Source organism: Arachis ipaensis, chromosome B02 (assembly GCF_000816755.2).
Source record: "Arachis ipaensis cultivar K30076 chromosome B02, Araip1.1, whole genome shotgun sequence".
Lineage (NCBI taxonomy): Eukaryota > Viridiplantae > Streptophyta > Magnoliopsida > Fabales > Fabaceae > Arachis > Arachis ipaensis.
Window position 1 is genome coordinate 12,926,330 of NC_029786.2, and position 11,193 is coordinate 12,937,522.

General features: G+C 33.6%; 1 pseudogene; it reads right to left on the minus strand.

Moving 5' to 3' along the window:
* Positions 7,636-9,611, minus strand: LOC107624916 (annotated as a pseudogene).

Here is an 11,193-nt window from a genome sequence, read left to right on the forward strand (position 1 = left end):
TCATATATATAACTAAATATTTATCATTTTTACTAATTTTATTATTATACATATTATATAAATCTCATCTATTATTAAAAAATATGGTATACTCTCCTCCCAATGGTTTGAATATATAAAAAAATCAGCAAAATATCTAGTAAAAAATTAGATAGAATAAATGATAATAGATAAGTGAAGAAAGGTTATGGATGACGCAAGACGATTATACACAATATAATTAAACAAAATTTATGTATAAGTGGTATCATGACACATAATAGATGAGTTAAACCCTAAAATAATTAATGAGATTTACAAATTGCACTAATTTAGTCTTTGACTTACCGATTATAATGTGTACGTTTTTGTCATTGTAAAAAATACACTTAATTAGTCTTTTACCTTATTTTCGGCCATTTAACATTGTCACCAGCACTAACATGGCACTGACATGTTATGCTGGAGTATGTAACGAATAGTTGAGTTGGCAATTAAAACTATTTGACCCAATGTGGTCTCTCTACCTATTTTTAACCCTAATTTTAGCCGGACTTCTATATCGTTTTTCTTCTTCTTCTTTTTCTCTTTGTTCACCAATGTTTTCTTTCTCTTCTTCTTTATTGTTTTTTGTTTAAAACTAAAAGTAGAGTCATAATTGGAAGTGCGAGTCAGGGTCAAGGAAGCTCTATGCGATCGACATCGAGAATTCTAAGTCAGAGTAGAGGTTCGCGGGTGCCAGAGCTTTGTGGTTGTAGCTGCCGCCCCGTGCTCCGGTGATCTAGAATAGATACTAACTCAAATAAGTTATTCTTTGGTTTTCTCAATTATAATGTGAATTTTTTCTTAGAAATAGTTGTTAAGTGTTTGTATGTTTATAACTCCTAACCCTAGTTCATACAGACTAGGGGCAAAACATGGTGGAGCTTTTTCTTTGGACTGATGATGTAGAAGAAAAGCATAAAATTTTTTTTATTACATCTTTACTTCCATAAAACTGAGTTTCACAAAGAACATTTTCTCCTTTTCTCAGAGTGCAGAAGCTCAGAGTGCAAGCGAACTCCATCTCGCCAAATAGTTTCACCCTTTAAACTTTAGACAACATTTATATATGATTTTATATCGTTGAGTGTTTAATTTTAGAGGAAGAAGATCGTTTTATGTGTACAATGTGGCACTCATTTGTCATGTCAGTGCCGAAAGCAAAGTTAAATGGTTGAAATTAGGGTGAGGGACCAGTTAGGTATATTTTTTACAATGTCAAAAACATAAACAGTACAATTAGTAAGTCGATGACCAAATCGATGCAATTTGTAAATCTCAAAGACTATTTTATAATTTAATTCTATAATAAATACAATAATTTTGTTTATTGTTATAGGCGGCCCCACCCATTTCACGCAAATCTGGCTTAACCCAAGATTGACCAATCTCATCCAGGTCTGCACACTCACACACGCTGAGACCCACAAGGAGAGGGCACACCTTCAACGAACAAAGGATCTCTCAAAATATAGAAAGATGTTGTCAATATAAATGGTGTTATATTTTTTCAATACATCGCCTCTGATACTACATAATGGAGAGCTTACGGTTTCTTCACATATAATACACTTAATCCTAATCCTTGTACCTTTTTAATTCTTTTAACTTGAGTGATGGAGTATTTTATAAGTATCATCTCTACTTTTTTTTTTTTACTGAAAATTCCACTGTTGACTACATTTGTTATTCGTCTTCTTTTCATCTCATCTCATCTCATCTTATCCATTCACTCAAGTACTTACTGTATGTTTATTTATGTAACTAATTCTATCTAGTCAATAAAATTTTGTTTTTGTTGTATTATTATTACAAATATTTAATATATAAAAAGAAGTAAATTTAACCTATTAATTCATTAATTATTTAAAATGTAAAAATCTTTTTGTTCTAAGATACACTACTTGATATTCTAACAATTGAGATAGCGATTTAAGAGACAAAAGGAAGATCTCGTTTTCAGAAGAACATAGATGGTGAAGCCTATTATTACATGGCCCAAGCTTGGCTCTTCTTTTGATTTGATAAGGTGGGTAAGAATTTATTTTATTAGAATATCATAATTAGGAAACAAAATCAGAAAAATATCAAAGAAGATTAGAAAAAAATCAATGTAATTTATTAGGATATTATTCCATAACGAGTGTACTCTTAGCGTACTCTTGGTCTATATATTGGTAAGAACTTTGTAATAACAAATGAGAAAAATAAATAACAAAAATAATACTTTTCTAAATAATTCTTCGTTTCTTTCCTAAACTCTTTGTACCATGGTAACATGGTATCAGAGCAGAGTTAGGTTCTAGGAACTCAAAATCAACCATTTCTTTACAAATTGTAAATATGCTACGTAATAGTTTTGGAATGCGATTATCACAAACTAATTCTGACAATTTGTCAATTGGTTTTAAACTAAACGGATATGATTATCCATTATAGGCAACTCTGATGAAAAAAGCAATTGGTGGAAGAAGAAAGAAGAAACACACCAAAGAAAACTGGTTTAATATTGTGGGTTACCCAGATTGGTGAAAAAATAATCACAAGTCATCAAGAAATCAGAGTAAGGGAGCCACCGCTGTGAGCATCCCAAAGGTTACTAGTAGCGGTGGCGAGGCCAGAAGAGAGGAAGCAAGTCACTATGGCAAGGCAGCAGCGACGGTAAGGGCAAGGACTACTGAACTCCTTGCCTGCTCAGCCCAGACTGTGACTCAATATAGAGGGGATACCCAAAATCAGAATCCTATTAAAAAGATAAATGAATGGATTTTTGATTGTGGGGCTACCGATACTATGACTCATGACCTCCATGATTTTAATAGCTTGACTATACCCTCAAAAGCTCATATTGAAACCGCTAGTGGAGAATTAATTGATGTTAAAGGAGGAGGCTCCATTACTTTTTCAGAAAAATTGAAATTAAAAAATTGCCTCTATGTCCCTGCACTGTCATCAAAATTATTATACTATGACTCATGTACTCTACCTTTTGTCTTTTACAAGACATTCTTACGAAGGAGATCATTGGGCGTGGTACTGAGCGAGAAGGCCTTTACTACGTTGATGAAGTACCACACCAGGGTCATGCCATGCTTGCTCACGGAACGGTTACCAGGCAACTTTGGTTATGGCACAGGCGTCTCAGACATCCTTCATTTGGGTATCTCAAGTTACTATTTCCAAGTCTTTTTACAAGTAGTACTGAACCCCTCAAATGTGAAACTTGTATTCGTGCAAAAAATCACAGAGTTTCTTTTCCTCCAACCAACACTAGAGTCAATTCCATTTTTTCTCTAATACACTCAGATGTGTGGGGTCCAGCTCCTATTTCCCATAATAATTTTCAATATTTTGTGTTATTTGTGGATGATTTCTCTCGCATGACTTGGGTATATTTTTTAAAACACAAATCTGAAGTACTTGATAAGTTCTTTGCTTTCTACCAAATGATTCAAACTCAATTCAACAAGAAAATCTAAGTACTTCGCTCAGATAATAGTGGGAAATTTATAAACCAGTCAATGCGCAATTTTTTTATGAAAAATGGTCTTATTCATCAAAGTTCCTGCCCAAATACACCCCAACAAAATGGTGTGGCTGAGCGGCGAAATCGTAAGTTACTTGAGATGACCCGAGCCATGCTTTTTGATGCACAAGTTCCAAAAAATTTTTGGCCTGAAGCTATAGCGACCTCTGTCTACTTACTAAATCGCCTACCTACCCAAGTTCTCCACCACAAAATACCTTTACAAGTTTTGGCTACTCAAACTGCAATCCCGCCTATTCTAACCTTACCACCTCGAGTATTTGGATGTTCCGTCTTTGTTCATATTCCCAAAGCCAATAGAACCAAACTTGATCCTTGTGCAGAAAAATGTGTTTTCGTTGGGTATGCTACACACCAAAAGGGGTATAGGTGCTACAATCCAATCACTCGTCGTATTCATGTGACCATGGATTGTGATTTTTTAGAATCCGAATTTTACTTTAGCCGCCAACATGGCATTCAGGGGGAGAACAATAAAAAACCACCAAGTTGGCTAAATAACCTTTGTTGCCCAGAAACTGTTCAAACAGAGCAAGTAGATGGAGCCACCGAACATACTTCACTCAACGTAGAAAACAACTCAGTACATACAACCAGTGAGAGTCCTTTTGAGAATGTCAGACAAGAAGTAAGTAATTGTCAATCTGATAATTTACTCTCTGTTTTTAATGAGGCCACTAACAATAATAGTATAGCACTGAAACATGAAGAACCAGAGCACAATACCTTTATTCTTCCTCCAAGAAAAAATAGAGGGATGCCTCCTAATCGGTACTCACCAGAACATGTTTCCCGTAACTCAAGATACCCAATAAGAGTGGCTAGAGAAGGAATGGCAGATGTTGCAAAGGCTTTTTCTGCCAGACTCTTAACAGAAGACATTTCAAGAACTGTCCGAGAAGCCAATGCGAAAGTTGAATAGCGAAAAGCCATGAATACAGAAATGGAAGCTCTAGAGAAGAATGAAACTTGGGAAAAATGTATCCTACCGACAGAAAAAAAGCCAGTCGGGTGCAAATGGGTTTTCACCATTAAACACAAGGCAGATGGCACTATTGAATGGTATAAGGCAAGGTTGGTGGCCAAAGGTTATACACAGACCTATGGTATCGACTACACTGATACTTTTTCACCGGTTGCAAAGATTAATACTATCAGGGTGTTGTTTTCAATAGCAGCAAATGAAGACTAGCCACTCCATCAATTTGATGTCAAGAATGCTTTCTTGCATGAAGAGTTGAAAGAAGAAGTGTACATGGAAGCTCCTCCAGGTTTCTCAACGGGATTTGGAAAACATGAAGTTTGCCGATTAAAGAAGGCTCTTTATGGGCTTAAACAATATCCACGTGCCTGATTTGGAAGATTTACGGTTGCCATGAAAAAGTATGGGTACAAGCAAAGCAACTCTGATCATACCCTTTTTTTGAAAAAAACGGGGAGATTTAATCACTTGCCTAATAATCTATGTGGATGATATGATCATAACGGGAAGTGATGCTGAAGAAATTACAAAATTGAGAAGAAACCTATTTACAGACTTCAAAATGAAGGATTTGGGAGGACTAAAATATTTCTTAGGAAGAGAGGTTCTACGATCCAACAAAGGAATCTTTATCTCCCAAAGAAAGTACATTTTGGACCTTCTGACAGAAACAGGAATGGTGGATTGCAAACTAATAGATACGCCCATGCAAGTTAATCACAAGTTGAAGATGGTAGAAGGTGCCACCCTAGCAGATAAGGAAAGGTACCAGCGACTAGTTGCAAAACTAATTTACTTATCACATACTCGGCCTGATATAGCTTATGCTGTGGGAATAGTAAATCAGTTTATGCATAAGCCACAAGAAGATCATATGAAAACTGCTACGAGAATAGTTTGATATTTGAAGGGAGCTCCAGGAAGTGGAATCATTTTCAAAAGGAATGACCATTTGAAGGTTGAGGCATACACTGACGCAGATTGGGCGGACAACCCAAATGATAGAAGATCAACAGCTGGTTACTTTACACTTGTTGGAGGTAACCTGGTAATTTTAGAAAAGGAAGAAGTAGAAAATTGTAGCTCTTTCAAGTGCTGAGGCTGAATTTCGAGGGATCGTTAAAGGCATAACTGAAGTATTGTGGATAAGACAATTGATAACTGAGATTGGGTTTCCACCACAATTGTGAGATCAGAAGACCAGTTGGCTGATATTCTTACTAAAGCAATTTCAAGACAAGCCCTTGCTAAAGTTCTAACCAAGCTGAGTATTGGTGATCACACTACTCACCTTGAGAGGAGTATTAGAATATCATAATTAGGGAACAAAATCAGAAAAATATCAAAGAGGATTAGAAAAAAATCAATGTAATTTATTAGGATATTATTCTATAACGAATGTACTCTTAGCGTACTCTTGGTCTATATATTAGTAAAAACTTTGTAATAACAAATGAGAAAAATGAATAACAAAAATAATACTTTTCTAAATAATTCTTCGTTTCTTTCCTAAATTTTTTGTACCATGGTAACACATTTTATAATTTTTTTTTTCATTTTTCGAATGATAGTTTTAGGGTGTATTTGGTAAACACGTTGAAAGTACAAGAAACACATTTAATTTTCTTAAACGCCGTAATTTTTGGCTAACTCTTTTTCCTCTAAACACGAACATGATTTTGTGTTTGAACTCCCGTTAGCAACAAATTGTAACTTTTGCATTCACTTAATAAATTAAAAAATTAATTAACATTCTACTAATTTTGTCATTCAATCTCATTTATAATAAAAAATACCAAAAACAAACATTAGAGTTCTTGAATTTTTTTTCATAGCTATGCTTTACAAACAAATATTTTTTAATATTATTATTAGTACTCTTTGTTAAATCTTAATTTTTATCAATTATTTATTTATTTTTTTATTATATAACCAATAGAGTACTAAATTTCAACATATAAATTTAAATTCTTTTAAAAAAAATTATAGTTAAAAGAGTGTTAAAATAATATAGTTTTTGTTCTTGAATGAATAATCTGGACATAACTTCAACTTTAAAGATGGACACCGAGCTATTATCTCCAAAAATCTAAATCTTTTGTTCAAAGAAATGCCACGTTGTGCAAAATATAAACAAAAAGAGAGTGTACCTGCAAAAGAAACAAAAAAAGAGTGTACCTACAAAAACATTCCATACTTAAATTAAATGTTTGTTTTTTTATATCTCCTAAAAATGAGATATCATACCTTTATATGCAGAATGGGTCATCTCAGTTACATTTTTTGTTGTTATTGTTATTAAAAGGCAATAATGTCGTATAAAAACGGTTTGTTGTATTCAACGGACAATATTGAAATGTTGTAACGTGATGCCAATTTATAACTGGTATAACGGTCATATCAGTTTTAAATGATATAAATTTATATATTTTTTAATAATTTTTATCTAAACATAATTAAAAGTATTAAATTTCAACACATAAATTTAAATTATTTTAAAAAAAAATTATAGTCAAAGAGTGTTAAAATAATATAGTTTTAAATGATATAAATTGATATTTTTTTAGTAATTTTGTCTAAACGTAATTTTAAATGATATAATCTAAATAACATTCATTTTATTATAATCTATTTTGATATAAAATTATTAAATATAAATTATATTAACACCAACTTATTTTTTATTAAAATCAATTTTATAAAATTAATTTTATACAAATTTTTGTTTACAATCTCTCATCTAAAGACACACTTAGTAGTTGATGCTAAGTTATTATTGTTAAAATTATATAGAAACCATGCCCCATAATGCTAGGGAAAGCAATACAAGTCAAAATTGTGGGGCCAATGTCTCACGTCCCAAAGCAAAATTATTATAATTTACATCACACAAAGAAGAAATATTCTCCTTTTCCTTAAATTTTTAATAGACAATAACATGCCAAAAGGAGGCATACTATACCGCTTCGCAACAAAGAAATATCTCTCGTTTGCTCTCATTAATACCGCCATTGTCCATTGAGTCATATTTTTTAAAATTTTCGAGATTGGAGATAGATGGCATAAACTAATAAACAAATCATAGTGAATAATTATAATTTTTATTAAATAGTAGTAGAGAACGAACACAAATATTACAAAATACAAATCATGAATTTATTTACAATTCAGTAAAATACATAATTTTATAAACAGTCTTGGGTCTTGACAAATGTGTTTGAAACAATAAACTTGCCAAAGCCACACATTTATTATCCAAAATAAGAATCCTATTTGTCCCCAAAAAATACCCCTTCCCATATACAAGAAACATGTGCCAAGGAAATGGGTAAACAAAATAGTAGCAGATGAAACAAGTCCTTAAGTTTAGCTCTCAGCAGCTCTGAAAATGCTTAGCAAAGAAAGGAAAAGATTGATGACATCCAAATATAATGAAACCGAAGCCCAAATGTATTCATCGTACGAGTATCTCCTTGATAAGGTTGTCTGTGTCATATATGATGTAGCCACAGAATATAATTGATGCCAAGCATCCATAGATCATAACAGAGAGCTTACCCAGTGGGAAGAGAATCTGCAAAGAAAAAGAACACCGCATAAGAACTCAGCTCCAAAATGCAAAAGAAACCAAATTTTTGAGAACCATAATATGAATGTAATTTCTACATCCATTCGTAGTAGATTGATACATCATCAAAACCATCAACGACCCTGTAACTTGAACGTCTTATAAAAACAGAAGCATTTGATTATCAAAATTAGCCTCCCATAGTTTTACCTGAATGAATGCAAAGACCATAAGAACGAGCACGGCACCGAACAAGAAGGGACCAAGGAAGTTGAAATCATGGCCTCTCCTTGCAGCCCAGAATGCGTAGAGTCAAGGCAATTAGGCACCTACCACCGCAGTAGTCAATATGACAGACTCTAGAATCACTTTCCCTGTATCCAAAAAGCTTATCTCGTCAGAAGAAATTAAAGACATAAAAACTAAGCAAAATTCTAACCAGAAAATATAATTCAACTTGAACAATGAAAAGAACCAAATGTCATCAGTCATCGCCCACCCATAGAAAAGAACCAAGCAAAACAAACAAAAATCTTGGCTACAACCGTAAACTAAATTTGCTAGAGGACCATCAGTTTTTGGCCATCACTTAGCTTGTAGTCTAGTTGGAATCCAACAAGATACTTTATCCTATTCTTTTAAATATTAATGACTATCTGATGGCAAAAAACAACAAAAACAATAAATTCTAATGATGGTCCTCTAGCATTCCTCATGTCTTAAACTCTCACCATTCGAACTGGATACTCTGGTGTATATATTTCCACCACTGATTGTTTATAATTTTAGCTTTATTTTCCTAGAGCAATTAAATCAATAGTAAAGATACCAACATGACATGATTATGTTCATTTTGAAAATGGACATGTTCAATAATCCTAATTCCTAGTACAATTATATGAAAAGAAAGGAATAGAAGACAAGAAGATCCAATCTTTACCGCTAAAGGCACAAGTCAATCCAACAACGAAAGCAAACGAAACAGTGAAAATCCCTAACAGCAAATAATTCACCGGATGCTTCTGGTAATAATAGTAAAGAGGACACAGCTGCATTAAGTAAAAAAAAATGTTAGAACAAATCAAACAAGAAAAAACCAGAAGAACCCAATAAATAAGAAACCCCATAAACCCTAAAATTAGAAATGAAGTTAATTAATTAGAAATTGCGAAAATTTAGTATTCTGCTGTCAACTTAAGTTGCTTTACTCCTCTTTCAGAGGACCTTGGAAACTTTCAAGCTAATTCTCACGGATCAGCCCCTGATCATGCCACTGGCTGGTTTTGGAGGAGTGCAGTGTCAGGTAGTTATATGACCAAAGATGGATATATTTGGCTTTTTAAAGAGTAAGGTCAACTGGAATCAGCTTGGAATTGGATTTGGCGTGCCACTTACCGGAAAAAATAAAATTCTTCCTTTGGCCTTGTATTTATGATGCTCTTCCTAGCAGATTCGTGTGAGGGAGAGAGAACGAAAAAGAAGGCTAAGAGTTATTATAGGAAAGTTTTATTTTTATCCGTTAAAATTATAGTATATAACCACTATATAAACGTTTGTAGAATTTTAATTCAATCATCATTAACAATAACAGCTACATTCATATCTTCTTTTCATATTATTATTATTATTTTATTTTCTTTTCTTTTCTCTTTAGTAATTATATAGCGAGTGCATTATTGTGAGTAGTGTTCAATTTCATATTACTTTGTAGCTATTAGAAGTTAAAATTTCGCTGCAGAATCAACAATTGGTATCAAGAGTCAACGTTATATTATTCATTATTTGAGTGGTAAAATTCAATTTTGAATATAATGGCTTCTACTAGTAGTAATGTCAAAGTAGGCAAATATGAAATCGAGAAGTTCAATGAAAAAATGATTTTTCCTATTGGAGGATGCAGATGAAAAATCTGCTTATATCACAAAAGTTACACAAGGCACTAGCGGGAAAAGAGAAAAAGCCGGAAGGAATGGAAGATGATGATTGGGAAGAATTAGATCTTGAGGCACGAGTTGCAATAATCTTATGCCTTGAGAGGGATGTTGCTTTCTTGGTGAACGAAGAAGCAACTGCAGCAGGCGTATGGTTAAAGTTAGAGAGTAACTTCATGACAAAGACTCTAACTAACAAGATCTACTTAAAATCCAAATTGTATACATGCAAGATGGAGGAAGGCACCTCAATCCGAGAATATATCAATAAGTTTGATAGGATCATATCAAACTTAAAGCATATAGATGTGAAGGTTGATAATGAAGACCAGGCACTCATATTGTTACTTTCATTACCGAAGTCCTATGAAAATCTGGTGCAGACATTGATGCTGGTGGGTGACACTCTGACCATGGATGAGACAAGGACATCACTTTTAGCGGATGATCTACGTAAGGTTGCTACAAGTGTAATGTCATCTTCAAATGGAAGAGAATATAATGATCAAGCACAAGGATTGTTCGCGGCTAGAGGAAGGACTAATGAAAGAGGAAAAGGTAATAAGCGTGGAAAGTCTAGGCCAAAATCTAGACCTCACGCGGAGAGAACATGCTTTAAATGTCTGGACATTTCAAAGCAAATTGTCCAAATAAGAAGATAACTTTCAAGAAACAGAACAACGACAACCCAAAAGAAAAGCAAGAAGCAAGCTACGTCTCAAATGATAAGGAAGATTGTTACTCTGTGACAGAACAATCTTATGAATCTTCGATAAGTGGATTCTTGATTCAGGAGCCTCTCACCATATGTGTCCAAATAGGAAGTGGTTTACTACCTATGAAAGCATAATGGTGGCACAGTTTTAATGGGCAATGATCATGCTTGTAAAACTGAGGGGTTGGGTACTGTAAGAATCAAGATGCATGATGGTGTCGTAAGAACCTTAAAGGATGTGAGACATATTCCAGACTTGCGGAAAAATCTTATCTCTATAGGTTTGTTGGAGAAAAATGGTTGCAAAATAGTTGCGGAAAATGGGGTACTGAAAGTTGTTCATGGTTCTTTGGTAGTGATGAAAGGAGTTCGTCACGGTAATCTTTATTCTCTTTTGGGGACAACGGTTATAGGTGAGTTAGCAGTTGG